Source organism: Pezoporus occidentalis, unplaced genomic scaffold (genome assembly GCF_034315485.1).
Source record: "Pezoporus occidentalis ecotype Australia unplaced genomic scaffold, CSIRO_AGI_Poc_V1 ctg50, whole genome shotgun sequence".
Classification (NCBI taxonomy): domain Eukaryota; kingdom Metazoa; phylum Chordata; class Aves; order Psittaciformes; family Psittacidae; genus Pezoporus; species Pezoporus occidentalis.
The window spans coordinates 1,645,716-1,662,364 of record NW_026915836.1 but is presented as its reverse complement, the minus strand read 5'-3'; the positions used below and the strand labels follow the sequence as shown (position 1 = coordinate 1,662,364).

Sequence of the window (16,649 nt, the reverse complement as noted above, 5' to 3'; positions counted from 1 at the left end):
CGCGGGCGCGCCCCGCCGCGCAGGGCCCCCCGGCATCGGCACCGCCGCTCAGCGGGCGCCCCCGCCGGCCCCCGCCGGGCGCGGCCCCCCCGCCATCCGCCGCCGCGCTGGGCCCGGCGGGAGCCGCCTTCCCCCGGCCGCGCAGGGAGAGCGGGGCCGGCCGGAGGCGGGGAGCGGCCCCGCGCTCTGTTCGCGCTGGCGGCGGGGCCGCGCTGCGCGCTGAGCCCGCTGCCCGCAGACGCACGGAGCAGGAGCGCTCCGCGGATGCCCTGCGCGCAGCTCCTGCCCCGCCGAGGCAGCGGGAGGAGGGTTGATTCCGGGCTCGTTGCCCTCCCGTCCCGTCCCGTCCCGTCCCGTCCTGTCCTGTCCGCCCACCGTCGCCCTGTACGTACAACGGAAACTTCGGTCGCATCCTCCGGCGGTACCCCCGCGGTGAGTCCGTGAGTAAACAGCCGGCGCGGAGATGAAGGATGTTTCATTTTCTGAGCTCAGCTTATCGTATCTGGGTCTGAAATTCAGGAGGGGGCGTATGTTTAAGTGGTTTAAAGAGTCTTCGGCACTCATTTGAAAGGCAAAAGGACCAGAGGACGAGATCTAAAGCGTGAGTACTGCCTGAAAACCGGGTGACATCGTGCTCCCACTAATGTCAGTGGCAAACCCCCCACCATTCCGTGCAGGGGTTTCCAGCTTCACATTGTCAGATGGTGTGGAGCCTGTCAGACAGAACACAGTTGCCTTTCCTAGCCTGTATTTTTTGTGTGTTTAGGCTACAGATCACGACAAAAGGCAGCACGCAGCAGCGTGAGCCACGAGGAGACCTCTTTGTTGTGTGGTTTGTGTTTCTGTCCGACCTGACATGATTGAGGGGGAGAGTAAATGCAGACCCTACACTGCACAAACCTTACCCGAATATCCCATAAAACACGTCTTCAAATCAGGACAGAATAGAAAAGTTATTACTTTGCCTGTTTTTCAGCTTTAGTCAACCAAACTTTCATGCCTTCAGACCACAGAGGGGGAAAGCGGGACATCCAAGGCTGTTCTGTGATTTCCTACTGATTCATCCCGAGAGCATCCACCCAGACTCATGAGCAGACAGAGGCTGCCCCAGGAGGTATCTCCTCAGCCCTTTGGAAGGCACCAGCTCTAGAAGAAAGCTGATTTACCAAGAAATCGTCTGGCAGCCAGCACAGGGCTTGGTGCACAGGTCTCCCAGAGAGCAACTTCTCCTCATGAGCAGGTCTGTGCTGCATGAGCAGCTATTTCAGGGAGGGGAGTTTGGGACTAGATACAGGAGAACTGCTTTACAGCATCCTTACTGATGCTACCTGAGGTTAGAAGTTCCCAGGTACCCCGTGGGAGTTGAAAGCATGCATATGTTCACTGGCCCAGGTTATCCACTCACCTTTCGTAGAATCCCAGACTGGTTTGGGTTGGAAGGGACCTTAAAGCTCATCCAGTTCCAACCCCCTAGCATGGGCAGGGGCACCTTGCACTAGAGCAGGTTGCTCCAAGCCCTGTCCAACCTGGCTTTGAGCACTGCCAGGGATGGGGCAGCCACAGATTTTTTTTGGCAACCCACCAATTACACATTGAGGAGCACCCAACACCTGCATCCCTGGAGAGCAGCGTCCCAGGCCATCGCCTGCGCAGTCAATGGGAATTACTTCCTCCGGTCTGCTGCTTGCTTAATTGCTAGCACTGCTTCTCCAATCCTGTAATCATCATTTTGAACTTGCACAATCTCAGCCAAATGCTTCTCATCCAGTTTCTCTCAGACAATAGATGGCCAATTAGTCTGCAGTAAGTATTTAGACTGAATGAAGATGGGGAACTGGTAAACTGAAACAGTCGCCTGGCTGATTGCACAGCCACAGGGAATCACGTAGCTGCGGGACCTCGTAGAACCTCACAAAAGCCCCACAGCTCCATGGAATCACCCACAGGGGCTCAGCACTCTTAAGCCACAGTGTATTTCTTACTGCCTGTTTTCACCCTTTGCAGATGTTGTTTTCCAGCAGGCACCCCCAGCAGTGTGATAAGGAGTGGTGTAAGGAGTGATACGGTCACCGGGTGGTCCTGGAAACTGATTTCTTCTCTTGAACTCTTCTGCATTTCAGCAGCTCCCTACGAATGTGTTAGAGGCTCTGCTGGCATCAACTGACATGGCTCAGCGGAGGAAATCAACTCAGCTGTATCTTGGCACAATGAATACCTTACCAGGAATCACATCTATCTTTCAGGTAGATGAACAAGCTGTTCTGTGTAATACACTTCCATTTGTCGGCAGGGCAAATGTAAAGTGTTAAAATAATTACCTACCTATGACAAATATAATTGTAAATATCTTTATTAAAGACACTAAATTGAACCATTTTTCTCTAACTTCTTCTATAGGGTAGTAAAATAAACCAGTATGAAATGTTAAAAGGAAACTTTTCAGCTTAGTGATGTTTAAAATGTATTTTTAGTTCCCATTGCTTACTATAAAGTTGTCACAAAATGAAAACCAGCTTAATCTAATTTACACACAAAACTAATTCCTAAGAGCAGTTTGTGACTATTTCTAGCTTATGCACTGAACAGTGACTTTAGTATCACATATGAGTGCTAAACAGTCCTTTTTTCTTAGGAAGTTCTTCCCTGTGGGGGTGCTGAGACGCTGGAAGAGGTTACGGACCGGGCTTGGAGCAACCTGCTCTAGTGGAAGATGTCCCTACCCATGGCAGGGGGTTGGAACTGGATGATATTTAAGGTCCCTTCCAACCCAAGCCGTTCAATGGTTCTCTGATAGGAGGCTCAGCACTCACAGTAATGCAGCTGGACTGCCCTTAGAAATAAGCTCTGTTCCAGATAATTGAGGTCAGTAATGGAGCAAAGCATGTCTAATGAATGGTGGGCACAAGTAGGACACAAATGTAGTGAAACCCCGCAGATGACCATGCAGCTAGACAACAGAAGATAAACATTTCTGGGAAGCAGTTTCTGGGGTAGACAGGCTTCTGAAAGTGAGAGCAGGACCATGAAGTAGAATCCCAAAGTCCTTTATCTGAGTTACCAGCCATGGGAAAATAGAAGGGAAAATGATGGAGCCAGGCTTCAGTAAGCACCAAAAGACCTGTTTGGTCTATGGAACAAGGGAAGAAGTGTTGTTAATCATCTAAATTCAGCACATTTTAAGAAGATAAATCTGTCCATGTCAGTTACTAACATGTCTCTGAGGTTAAGTTTACACAATGTGGTTATTTTCATCAGGTGTGCTGCTCTGTGTTGTGACTACACTCCGGTGTTTCATTCTCCAAATCCTCTTGATCACCCTACCAAATAAGTGGGTCACTTTGTCACCGGACTGATGTGCACTGCTAGAGAGTGGCCATGCATCTAACTACAGCGGTGGACATCTTCCCATGTTGGGTGAAATAGCTTCATGGCAATAGCCAATATTTGAAGAAACACCCCTAAAAATGCCATGTCCCAGGCAAAGGTCAAAGCGATGAGTGAAAAACACTCAAATTAGTCCCACAAAGCCCATCAGAGGATTCCTTTTTTAGGCATCCATGTTTGTGGAAGATTGGAGCCATGGCTTATGATTTTCTGAAACAACTTTTAGACTTGGGAGGCATATTGAGTCTTTAGGAAAGTCAAAGAGAAGGGCAATGTCATCTGAATGCCCTGTTTGCAGCATATTGTCTTTCAGACCAATCAATCTCTTGTGAGTACAAGAGCAGAGCTGTCCCCAAGCAGCAGAAGGTAACACTCGAATGGACACAATGGAAGCCTGCTTTCAGTCAGAATGATTTACTGTTGTCACAAATGGTGAGAACACCATTTTTACAACCAAATCTGATGGTTACAGTTTTGCTTCTCTGCCCGAGATTATGTAAGGCAGAGAATGTTTCTGTATCCCAGCTAACGTAAAGGAAACAAATCAAACATTTCTAATGTGCCAGAAATGGATAGGCAGTTCAATAGCTGCAGATCCAATTCCTTCTGATTGTCAGTTTCTACTCTATCCCCAGATTTTGTTTAATCATTTAAAAGAGCACTGGTACCAATTTCCTCCCAGTTTAAAGGGTTCTGGCTGCTTGCTTACTTCCCCCATAATGTGTTTCACGAGCACAGTGATGTCTCCAAGCAAAGGCAAACAGTATATGAAATCAGAATAAACCAGGATGACCCATTTTAGGTCATCTGCTGTAGTCTTCTGATTGCGAGAGCAATTACTGTACCTGTAGTGGTTCTTTCCTTGGAATGGGGCTGAACGTTGTCAGCAGGTGAAGCATCACTTGTTCTCTTCAGGGAGCAACCTAGTATGGTCTGCTATACACGAAGCTCCCGCACAGGTCTCTTGAACTGCCTCATCTTATTCTGTTAATGCTGTTATAGCTTGTGGCCCTTTATTAACCACCCTAAACAATCTCCTTCCTTTTCACATGGATGTAACTTGAGATGGGAGTGTTTTGTTGGCCGAAGCAAAACCCTGGCCCCAGGACCAAAACTGGAGCCCATTGCTGAGAATGAGGGACACTGTTTTTAAAACAAGGCTGGCACTAGCCACTGGGAAGTGTCACAATCACTCCTCTGGGTGCTGCTTCTTAATACCTGCAGTGCAGGAGCATTAAAGATGGTCACAGAAAACACACCAGTGGGCCCATTGGCTCTGAAAAGGCAGCTGCTTTGGGGTGATTACTTTTTGAATTCATGTGAATTCCATGAAAATGTTTTCAAAAAAGCAAAAAGCCCAAAAGTTCTGGAAGCTTCCAAGCATCCAGGGTTTTTATATTTTTAGAGTAAAACATTTTAATTTCTAAATCCCTCTGGTTTCAATTTAAGTTCGCCTAATGTTAGAGTACAGCGTTACATAAACTAAAAGATGGTAGCCTCAAACATTTCAGTTCGCTTCGTTTTTCTGTTAGAATTGTTTTGTCCGGTTGATTTTTTTTTAAGGAATTTCAAAGTGTTCAGGTTGCATTCCTGATCAGAAATCCCTAAAACGATCATGAAAGTGAAGTGTTATCCTCTGCACAGCTGATGCACTCCCTCATGCTCATGGCATGCTCAAGTGCCTTCAGAGAGCATGTTCCCTTCTTACTCAGAGTACCTTTTTTAACTTGAAATCTCTTTGACAGTGTTTTCATTAAGGAAGTGCCCAGTTTCCAACATCATGGCCCAAGGATAACCAAGTGCTCAACAGGGAGCTGTGATTCATTTAGAATACATCACATTTTGCAACAATGCTATATTGCCACACTATCATTAATAATTATTCTAGTGTATCACAATGGAGTCTCATGTCCTTAACTGTTTGATTTGAATAGGAACTGCTCAATTACAGAGTGCAAAACAGTTTCTCTCCTGTGAATGACTACAAAGGAGAGCAAATGAGTGAAGTCAGGGTTAAAAGTGACAGGATCAGGCTGATACAAGCCATGGGTACATGCTGTGCTTTGCAGGTTTCTCTGCCCTAAGGAATAGCTGTGAGTTTGATTGGTTTTCCCAAAATCCATTTCTTAAGATCTTACCTAATCTTTCTCTTGATTTCTCCAGGTTTATCTATCTCATGCTGACACCTGTAATGCCTCTCAAACTAGTATTTGCTGATGAATTCATGAGCATACTATTTAGCAGCTCCTCTTCGGAAAGTAAGGAAGAAATCAAATATAACACTATTGCACTACAGCTGGAAAAGAAGATTCCTTAGGGAGACAGGAAGGAAAAAAGAAAGGGAAAGCCAAAGCAGGGAGAAGGACGCTGCACGAAATAGAAGGAGACAGAAGAATGAGAAAACTGCCTTTGATGAAGGCTGGATTTGGGTTTGAATTTTCATGTAGTCTGGACTTCTTTCATCAGCTTCTTTGAAGCTGATTCTTGATCTGCTTGATGGAGAGAAGGAAACCCCTAAACTTCATTCATTTGTAAAGCCAAATGCTGAAACAAACTTCTTTCTTGATTTGAGGACATTCCACTCAGGGAAATAGAGCCATTTTTAAACCCATGTCAGTAATCAGCTTCCTAGTGAAGTAAAGTCTAGTGTTATGGGAGGGAAAGAATGGTGATGGATGGGATACTGGGAAACACAGGGGGATAGCAGAGAACAGAAGTGAATGTGGGGAGCCCTGCAGCGCACACACACACACACACACACACACACACACACCACTCACTCACACTGTAGGACCTGAACCCACCCTGCACAAGGAAGAAAAGGGTAAGTCCTTCTTTGGCTGTCCTCTTCAGTACATTGTCTGTAATCCGGGATGTGGGGAATGCTGGAAGGGATTCAAAACCAGACCTGAGGACAGAAATCCAGACCTGGGGAATCTAGCATCTGCAGGGGAGGATGGGCTGTAAGCAGCTTGCTGTGAAGCATGAGAAACTCCTTAAGTGCTAATAGCTTCTAAAAAGCTAATGGCTTCACAGGGCTGGAAGAGAAGAGTGTGCTTGACATTTTCTCAGGCAGGGTTATGGATGTCCTGATAGGAAGTGAAGAGCAGGGAGAAGAGGACAGACCCATCATTTTGTTCTCAGGCATTTCTTGTAATTGACATAGAACCATAATTTCTGAGGATTCTCTCATCTCACTCTTGATAACTTCATCTTCCAAATGCTTCAGTGAGTGGTGACAACCCCCTTCCACAAAACAATGGAGAATGCAGGGCTTCAGAGTCACAGGGCTCCCTTCATTTCAGTAGTGCTGTTGTTGCAGTAGTAACTACAAGCACTTAAGGAACTTCTAAGATCTACAGAAAAAACATCCCTATTGAAAACATTACTTTGCTGAAAAGATTTGCTAACATATGGTTAAGATTGCTCACTTGCTTCCTGAAAGTTGAGCTCAGCATAATTCAAACCACTGAGAAACCAGGAAATACAGGGGAGAATGAAGCAATATTAACTCCAACCTTTATAGCAATGCCTCTATATGTCTGTACTGGAAATAATTCACCTTTTCAGTGAGTGTCTTTCAGAGAACATAGTATGGAAGCACTACAGACAGGCACATATTCTCTATGGAAAAGTGGGCTGCATTTACAGTGATGCTTCCTTTACATGCATACTCTCACCCAATTTCCTAGAAACAATTCCATAATAAGTAAACGGTATCTTTCCCACTACTCACCAATATTTAGTCATAGATATATGTTATTAAGACCACTGAATATTTTCCCTACTTCACTTTGCACAAGTGCCAGTGGCTAAAACATGTCTCCCAGCACTGATTCAATGCACAGAATGCAGTGATGAAAAGAGGTATGCAGCTATCTCAGGGTATATGAATACAAAAATATATATGTATCTATACTGGGGGCTGTGGGGCTGAGGTCCCACCTGAGAGGTATGGCCTCCCATCTTCCTTACGGTCATAGTTTACTGAAGTCTTGTACCATTTGACAGAACAATACTCAGAACTGCAGTTCCCTCTTCCTATTGCCAGCTCTCCCGAGGGAAAAATAAAGGTTGCCTGAATGTTGCTACTGTATTTCCTGGCTTCCAAAAGTCTGAATTTTGCTGAAGCCAGTATTTTATATGGGCTCAGCCACTGCCAGGAAATCCCAACTCTGCATTAATTAAGGGGTTTTGTCAGTCAGTAACAAGGAAAGATGCTTTAAGGACCTGAAATTCACTCTTTCCTCGATCATCAAAATATGGCTTGAGAAAGCATCTTTGCTATGTGCTGGTTCAGGATGAGTTAAAAACCCTGACGTTAGCGGAGTCCTGAAGTTTTTAGTAAGGACCAGATGCATGAGGGAATGGTAGGTGCTTTGTTTCGCTGGGGTATTGGGATGGTTTGGTTTTGAATATTTTCCTGCTGACTGGCTCGATGGGATTCACCACTGGTTTGCTGTTTTCTGTTTTCCTTTCCCAGTTTCTGTTTTTAATGGCAGTCGGGAAGCACTGAGACAAGGATGAGCAGGCTACTTAAGCAGGTATATATAAAGAAACCAGCTGTTTAAAATGTGTATGTAACTGTTGGAAGCTGCAGACACTGCATCAGTTTTTCAGCAGAGCTCAGCTCATATTGTTTGGGGGGAAAAAAAAAGGTAGTTATCCCAAAATACTCAGTGCATCTCACTGGCACATTTTACAACTGGATTTTCAGGAGTACCCGAGTGGGCTTTTTGTGTGGTACATGACTACCTTTTAAAACTCTGATCCCAGATGCATATGCATGAAAGACAGAGTGAAGCTGAAGTTTTGACCTAGGATTACAGGCAATCTAACCCTTTAGTCCACGATCTGCCAAAACTCAGCCATGAACTCATCACTTGCTTTTCAGTTCTACATCTCTAAAATAGGATGGAAGTGCTGTGGACATCAGTAATGTTGACAGGATAATAGGGGTGAAGGATCAGTGGTGTCAGTGGAAATAGGGGATGCACACCTCACCTCCATCACCTGTAAACCACAGCTGTCTCTTAAAGGTGGCTGCAACCTTCCTAACCTTCCAGTTCCATATCCTGAAAACCCTCCTCCTAGGATGGCTGGGAAAAGCTGTGGTAATGAGGGCAAAGAAAAGTTATTTTTAAGGTCAATTCAAGCAATAGAAGTTTTAAAGGATAACACGAAGAAAGGTTTTCAATTGGAAAACTGGTATCATGCCAACTCCGGAATGACAAATCACCTCCGCAGTTCACCTATTCGTGAATATGCATGGAGTGCACTGCTACCAAATTCACTGCTCCTTACACCCATTAAACCATCATGGGAAAGTGGCAGTTGATGCTGCACAATAGCAAGAGCTCAAGGAGATAAAACGGATGTAGGCTTTACCTTATAGTAATAGGCTTTGACAAGGATTCGGTGGCGGCATGAGTCAGCCCAGTCGCATCAGCTTCTGCGATGTCTGAATTTGGTCAGTGGGTAAATCCAAACAAAGCAGGCCTTGCTTTAGAAATAAATTTGACATGGCCTTTGTGCTGTTGAGCAGTGCAAGAGAGGAACAAAAGGATTTCAGGCACAGACAACTCCAACGTTCCCCTGAGCGAGATTTCTGTGGCAACCAGTGATTAAGTGTGATTGGAGCCAGGCAAAATATTTTCAGAGTGCCGTTTCTTCCCGTGTCAAAATGGGCTTGGTTTTTGAATTCACAAATCCTTAAAGGCAACTGGACTTCTTCTCACGTGTCCCAGTTTGTGCCCCTTCCTTTCCCGGGAACACATAATACGATCATTGATTCACTGGAATGACTGCCAAAATGCTGAGAGTAATGGTCGTAAATCTTTTCAGTTTTGGGTGTGATGAGTTGTTCTAGATCTGTCTGTTGGTTTCAGACAAATCCCAGTTCCCGTGCTGGTCATCCTGCTTCACATTATCCGAAAAGCCAGTGGAAAATTCTGCTTAACGTTTTCAGACAGGGAACTGCACTCTGTGTTGTCCTCTAAGTGCAAAAGATGAAGAAGTTGCTGCTTCCTGTGTGTGGATCTCTAGTATCTTACTGACCACGAGAAACCCAAAGAGCCAGACAGGAACTCAGAACATACGCATTGGCAGAAATAACAGTGCATAGTAAAGACACCAGAGGAATGTAATGTAGGCCACCTTCCCCTAAGATAGTAACGCTGCATAGTTAAGAACGACCTTACAGAGTACTCCAAAAGCATAGACAACTTTGACCGAGTTAATAACCTCAAGTCCCTTCCTGGCAGTAGAGCTCGGTGTAACATAGTTAGGTGGCAGTCAGTTTTGTGCATTGGTGCCGCATTAACACCACAAGGACTGCAAAATGGTATCTTCACTAATTTATTTCTCTTGTTGACACAGTGATTCAGTAGTTTGTTACATTGTGCACTTCTCAAATGGTGATCTGCACTAACCAAAACCCTGCAATCTCTTTCGCATCACCTGTACAAACACAGACTCACCCCCAGACAGCTCCGCTCCCAGGTTAGGGGCCTGATGCAGCCATCCTTTCAAAGGAGGATGGAAAAGAGTTAAGTGCAAAAAGCACTAGCAGAACCACAAGAGGAGCGCTTATGCTAATGGAAGCTTTTATGCAAGTGCCCTGCCACCTGTCTGACTGACTGCGGGGTGCCAGCCTTTGTTCTCTGCTGGGGTATGCCTAGGAACATTTTAATGGGAAGTGGCCTGGTTTTTAAAGAGCCATCATAATGAGGGAGTATTCTGTTTAAAAACAAACCAAACCAAACGCACCCATGCTGCAGAATACCCATGCAAAGGGAACAAAGCATTTCCAGATGTGACTCTCTATGTGTGTGTTTTCATAGCAAGGTCTTCTTTTCAAGAACCATATCTTTCTACCATACTGTTTCTATGAAGAACCTGGAGAGGTTTATTCCTCCTCTAAATCCGTGCTCCGGAGTCGTAATTTCATAAGTGCTGACTTAGTTTGATTATGTTCAAATTTTCACCCTCCTGATTGTGAAGGAAAGGTGAACTGTGATGTTTTAAACACTAGAGTCATCTTCAGCAGGTATAGGGATGCAAGTCAGGGATCTGACTCTCAGTTGCTGATTGTTGGCATTAGCAGTACTACTAGGCTTAAAAACATTGGCCTAATGCTCATATAAGGGTTTGAGCAGGATATTTTCTTCTATTCTTCCTTCCCCATTCCTTATACTAGTACCAAATTACATATATTGCTTCAGATTTACCAACATTTCCCAATCTGGATTAATTTACATTTGGAGAGAGGGTGTGAATTAAACTGTTATAAAAGGCTTAGATGCAGTGCCAACTTGTTACTATGCTCTTTCAAGCATCAAATGCTTTTTCTATTAAGGAAGCTCTCACAGAATTTCTCGCATCTGGAAATCTCTCTCATTGCACAGCTTATTTATCAGAACCAAAAGAAAACATCCACAAGGACACTCATAATAGTACAACTCTTGGAGACCTTGCTGCAGTTGGAGGCCTTGTATTATGGCCTACAGTAAGACGTTGCCTTCTTGGAGGAGGTTTCAGTGTAAGAAAAATCTGCCACAGGGATGCAGAACGCAAGAGGAGAGTAAGGACCAACAAGGAGAAAAGCAAAGGACAGAAGAGTGCCCACCAAACTTACAGCTGATGCAGTCAGAACTCACAGCCTGCAGCCTGAATTGTGCTTAACAGTCCAAAGTGAGAAGATGATGAGCCTGACACCACTTCTTAATCCATTAAATACTGTGACGATGACTTCAGCTTCCATGCTATGTTTTACATGACACCTAATAGACAGCTATACCTAGGAGAGAATATGAAGCCCTTCCTTGTTTTCTGCTGGGTTTCTCCTTGAATTTTCTCATATATCAAGTGTCTACAGACATACGATTCTGTTTTCTGCCAAGGGATATGATGTAATTGTTGGTTGCAAACCTCACATTCAAACACATTCTAATTGAAACACTAAAGCAGTGGATGAGGCCGATTCAAATCTGGCTATGTAGAGGATGGTCTCATTCTTGCTGTTATTGATACTTGTATCAGAGCCATGTCAGTCGCTAAGGATTTTGCTAGCAAATCATATTCAAGGCCCCTTTTTAAGTTCTTCCTGCCAGCATTCACAGAAATCTATCCCTTATATATTATCTTAATCAGTCTCTGCTGATTTTTGTAGGCTCTGTAAAAATTGCTCAGTGATCACAGATTTCCCAGTGATTGCAATTTCCGTCCTGAAGCATTATTGGCCAACACATCCTAGCACTTTAGTATATTCATCTACTTGGGATCTTTAGCCTGTCCTAACCTTCAGCTCACTGCCACCAGGGTAAGCACACTCCTCCAAGCTAGAGAATACAGGAAGGAGCTTAGAAGCAAGTTCTTTTGTTTCTCTCCAATGGGCCTGCAGAAGCGGAAGGGACCCAGAACTTTGAGGGTAATTGTTGGTGATTTATTTTTCTCCTTTGTTCATCCTTCCCAATCAACAACTACGAGAGCCTTAAAAGTTCTGCATTCCTCCCTTACCACATTTCTTCTGTCATTCTCTCTTTACCAGATTTCTTCTGTCCTTCAGGGCTATGTGATTGATGTTGTGGGGTAGCTACAGAGTACGTACCCATCTCCCACATCACCGGTACCAGCATCAGTGAGCCTAATGCTGTCAGCAAAGATCCTAGTCTCTCTCCCTACCAGTTTAATAGCTTCCCTACTTTTCTCTCTGACTCTCTGCTGTGTGGTGAGAGAGTCATGTATATGCATCAGCTTATAACTCATCAAATGTGACCAATAGTTTTATGGTGCTTAATGCATGAGCTAAATGTGAACTGATGTGAACTGAAATGTAAGGAAATCACCAGGCAGCAGGTTTTAAACAAACAGAAAACAATTGCTTTAATATGGTGCTTAATACTGTTGTGGGATTCAGTTGTTGTGGCAGCAAAAACGGGCTTTAAAAAGATTGGGAAGATTTGTGAAGGATGATTCCATCCTTACCTATTAAATGTGATGATCCAAACGCATCCTCTGACTCAGGAAACCACACAACTTTGCCAAAAGGTGCCTCATTGTTCTAGGAGAAGAAAGTCTTCAGAGAGAAACATTCTGTGAGCACCAACCTTGGCCCCTGTTGATGGTAAGATGTTGAGTTAGCTGACCTTTGGTATGAATGAACGCTGTTATATTTTTCCTTAAAGGTCTGCATTTAGCTAATAAATCTTTTATACTGAGTAATCGTGTGTCATACAGGGGCTCATCTACAAGGACTTGTGCAGTTCTGCTGAATTTACTACCTGCAACCAACAGGATATTGCTGGACCATATGCAATTAAATATATATATGGATCTAATAGTTGGGGGTTACCTAGCATACAGACAGTACCCATTCTTCTCTGCCATGGATCACCAAATAAAAATAGAAACTCATAAACAATGGGAATCTGTACACACTGTGCTTGCAATGCTTCTGAGTCTGCAGTACGGAATGCAGGCTACAGAGAGAGAGAAAACACTGGTGTGCTGCTGCACCTCCTGACGTAACTCCCAGCAGAACTGACTATTCTCATAGCCATAAAACAGGCACTGAAAAGCAAAATCCTACTTTATCCAGTGATTGCATATCCTATGCAGCCACACTGCAGCTGAGGTGAGGCTCATGCAGTCGGTTTGGAAAGAGAGTCTCAAACACCAGCTCCTCTGAGCAAGAGGCTGCGTTCACTCCTGCTCAGCCTGGCAGGCTCGGAGCAATCCTGGAACACAGAGGTTAAATTTCCCACTCCAAACAATCCCACCCAAGTGACGGCCCTGAAGCTTTTGACGGGGAAAGGATTTGATTAGAATGTGATTTTCATGGTGCATTGCAATATTCGGTGTAAGAGACCACAATGTATGCTTTGTAATTCACGGTCCGCGTTTGCTTAGTCAACTTTTCAGATGATCCCTACGTACAGAAAGGGTGAAGGCACCAGAGGCAGAGGAGAGGCTTTGCTGAGCAGGTTTGAATGTCATAAATGCACAGTTATGGCTTAGTAATTGTATCGCAGTTGACAGATGCTGCAGCAGTCACATGATTAGAACATAACCTCATCTTTCGGCTTTCTCCCCTCCTCCCCCTGCGATGAGGGCAGTGCTGGCACTAAATAAGCAGAAGGCATTTCCAGAAGGCTAGTTTGTAAGTTACTTAAAGGAGAAGCCTGAATTTGGACACAGAGATGTACTTTGCACCGACTATTAAGCAGCTGCTCAACAGCGGCAGTGAAGCAAAACTCTCTTTTGCCACATGGGAAGCACTCTACAGTTGCTATTAGGGTAAAAATACTGAATCCCAAGTCATATGGGCTCAGATCATCCCTTCCCAAGGAAAAATCTGCAGGAGGGAAGACATGCCTCCGTGACCCGTTCACAGCATTACCCTGCACACAATGGGGCGGCTGCAAGCTCAGATGTCCTCCAGGGATCTGTGAGAGGATGCTGCAGCAATGAGGAGGCCTTCTCTGCCCTGCCACTGCCCCAGAAGTGACTCTGGATGCTCTGGCAGGGTGATTTCACAGAAGGATGGAACAGCCTGGAATGATACATAATTTCCTGGAGATTTTCCAGGGGTACTGAGTGTCCTCCTAAGCCTGTCCACTCCTTTATGAATAGGTTTTGGGTCATGCAAGTCCCAGGAGGGTCCTGGGAGGAAGGCATGGGATACAAGGAGGAAATTCTTTCCTGTTAGGGTGGTGAGGCACTGGAATGGGTTGCCCAGGGAGGCTGTGAATGCTCCATCCCTGGCGGTGTTCAAGGCCAGGTTGGAGGAGGCCTTAGGTGATATGGTTTAGTGTGAGGTGTCCCTGCCCATGGCAGGGGGGTTGGAACTTGATGATCTTAAGGTCCTTTCCAAACCTAACTATTCTGTGATTCTATGATGCTCTCTCAACAGCCGAACACCTTTTTGGCCTGCAGGGGAACCCCACATTGGAAGTATATAAAGGTGCAATCAGCCCCATGGGGATCATTTCCTATCACAGCACTGTTACTCAGGGACCGAAGCTGAGGCTGGCTGAGAGTTAAAAGCCCTGAATTAAAATCCCAGCTTTGGCACTGACCCCCACGGCAAGTTATGCCGTGCATGAAATGACAATAGCAGCTACTTGCTGAGTTATGCTAATGGAAAGTGTTCTGAAAGTGCAGAGGTTTCTGTATTATGTAGTTTTCTCAGTAATGCATCTGCAATTTGCACCTATTCATAGACTACAGACCTGAAACTTATCAATACAGCTTCAGTGCTGTTCAAAAGATAAGAATTTTCTGTACATCTCTAGATCTTCTTTCCTTTTGTCTGATGTTGTTTATCTCCTCTTTGGGTTGAAATGTGGCACAGTTATTCTAATCTACCAATTGCAGTGGTAATGCTTTGGAGCAGGAAGATCCCAGTTACCCTCATGAATGCTGACAGTGTATCAGAACAGGATGGGATTTCTGGTTGCAGTCGTGTTTGGATTTCAGCACCCCGAAAGCCCTTGCTTGAAAAGCTCTGACTGGTTACAGCATCCATTGCTTCGATTATCCCAAAAGAGCATTCCCAAAAAAGCCAGCAGCTCAGTGGCCTGCTGCCTGTGCCCTGCTTTGTCAATGACTTTGCTAAAGACCTTCATAAGATTATTTAGCTTCTCAAATAAAATGAAAGCTGAAAACCTGGGGACAAGAAGAGCTCTGTACGTATGAGTTAGGTGTTTAAGCGACCATAAGCAAGGGTCTTCTAGTCCTTTGGTGCACGGCCGCCTGGCTGCATCCCCGGCAAGCACAGTGCCTCACTTGAGCGGGGTTCAGGCTCTGCACATCACCGCAGTGTTTTGGCTTTGCTTCCTTTGTCCTTTCCCCCTTCCTAAACCTCTAAGGAAGAAAACCGGCTTGTTTCTTGCTGCGTTCTGAGCCGGGTCCGTGACTGACAGACGCCGACGGAGAGGCGCTGGGCACGAGGGCAGGTGGGAGGCCGCGTTCGGCTTTGAGTTCTGTCTAGGACCTGAAAAGCAGCTGCAGTCACTGCATGTGCGCACCCCAAGGAGCTGCCCTGCGGCGGGGCCCACACAACCCTCACCACAGCCATGGCGCTGCCGGAGACCCAGGCTTTCACATCCGAGGCCTCTCAGGCAGCACTTCCAGTCGGGAGGCCTCGCCGCGGCAGAGGGGAAGCCTGCCCGTGTTAAAATGAGCAGGCTTAGCAACACTGCGGGGGTCAGCCCCGCTCCTGCTGCCCCTGGTGCGCCCCTGCAGGGGCAGCCATGTTGGGCGCCACCGGCACGGCGCCATTTTGTCATCCCTGAAGGCTGCCGCCAGGAGATGGCGGGAGGGACGGGGCGTCCCAATGAGGAAACCACGGCGGCAGCAAAGGACCGCGGCACACACTGCAACACGCCGGCTGCTGAACAGGTAAAATAGTATGGGGATAAATATCACAGGATGGTTTGGGTTGGAAGGGGCCTTAAAGCTCATCCAGTTCCAACCCCCTGCCACACACAGGGACACCTTCCACTAGAGCAGGTTGCTCCAAGCCCCATCCAACCTGGCCTTGAACACTGCCAGGGATGGGGCAGCCACAGCTGCTCTGAGCATTATTCCTGTTCAGGGTGAGCTTCCACCTAACTCCTGAGCACACATGGCTGAAATGTAGCTCCCAGCATTCCACCGGGATTTAAAAGGCTCAGGCACCTTTCTTCACCTAGATCCTGACCTGTTACAATGTGTTCTCTGGTAAAATGCTGAGTTCCAAGTGAATATTTGGGGAAACCCTGTTGACCAGCTCCATCATTCCTCATGTGGTGGCAGTGGTCAGTGGTGACCCCTGAGGCTGCTTGTGGAAGCTGATTTACCCCTGGGTTTGAATGCACCACCAGAGAGCAGGCATGGAGCAGCCCAGGTAACACCGGAGAGAAAGCTCCCGCACTGAAGGCTAACACAGCCCTTGGAGCTGGATTTGAACGGAATGAGACTGGCTGGGAGGAGGGGGGGTAGCAAAGTGGGGTCAGTCATGGTTGCAGGTATCGAACTGGTTGTCACAGCATCATCCTTTGGGGAGTCCCGCTTTATCCGCCTTCATGCTGAAACTCCTGAAGGAATGTTAGAGAAGAGATTCAGAGCAGCCCTGCGGAGAAGGGCTTGGGGGTGTTGGTCGATGACAAAATGAACATGAGCCAGCTTCAGTGTGCGATAGCAGCCCAGAAAGCCAACCCTGTCCTGGGCTGCATCAAAAGGAGTGTGACCAGCAGGTCGAAGGAGGTGATCCTGCCCCTCTA

At 46.1% G+C, this 16,649-nt stretch overlaps 1 long non-coding RNA gene across 1 annotated transcript; it reads left to right on the top strand.

Annotated features, from left to right (window-relative positions):
• Positions 1–354: 354 nt before the first annotated feature.
• LOC134173230 (uncharacterized) lies at positions 355–12,606 on the top strand. Its single transcript, XR_009968183.1, has 5 exons — positions 355–605; positions 2,022–2,243; positions 5,548–5,642; positions 7,868–7,928; positions 10,791–12,606. It is a non-coding gene; the product is annotated as an uncharacterized LOC134173230 (long non-coding RNA).
• The last annotated feature ends 4,043 nt before the right edge of the window (positions 12,607–16,649 follow it).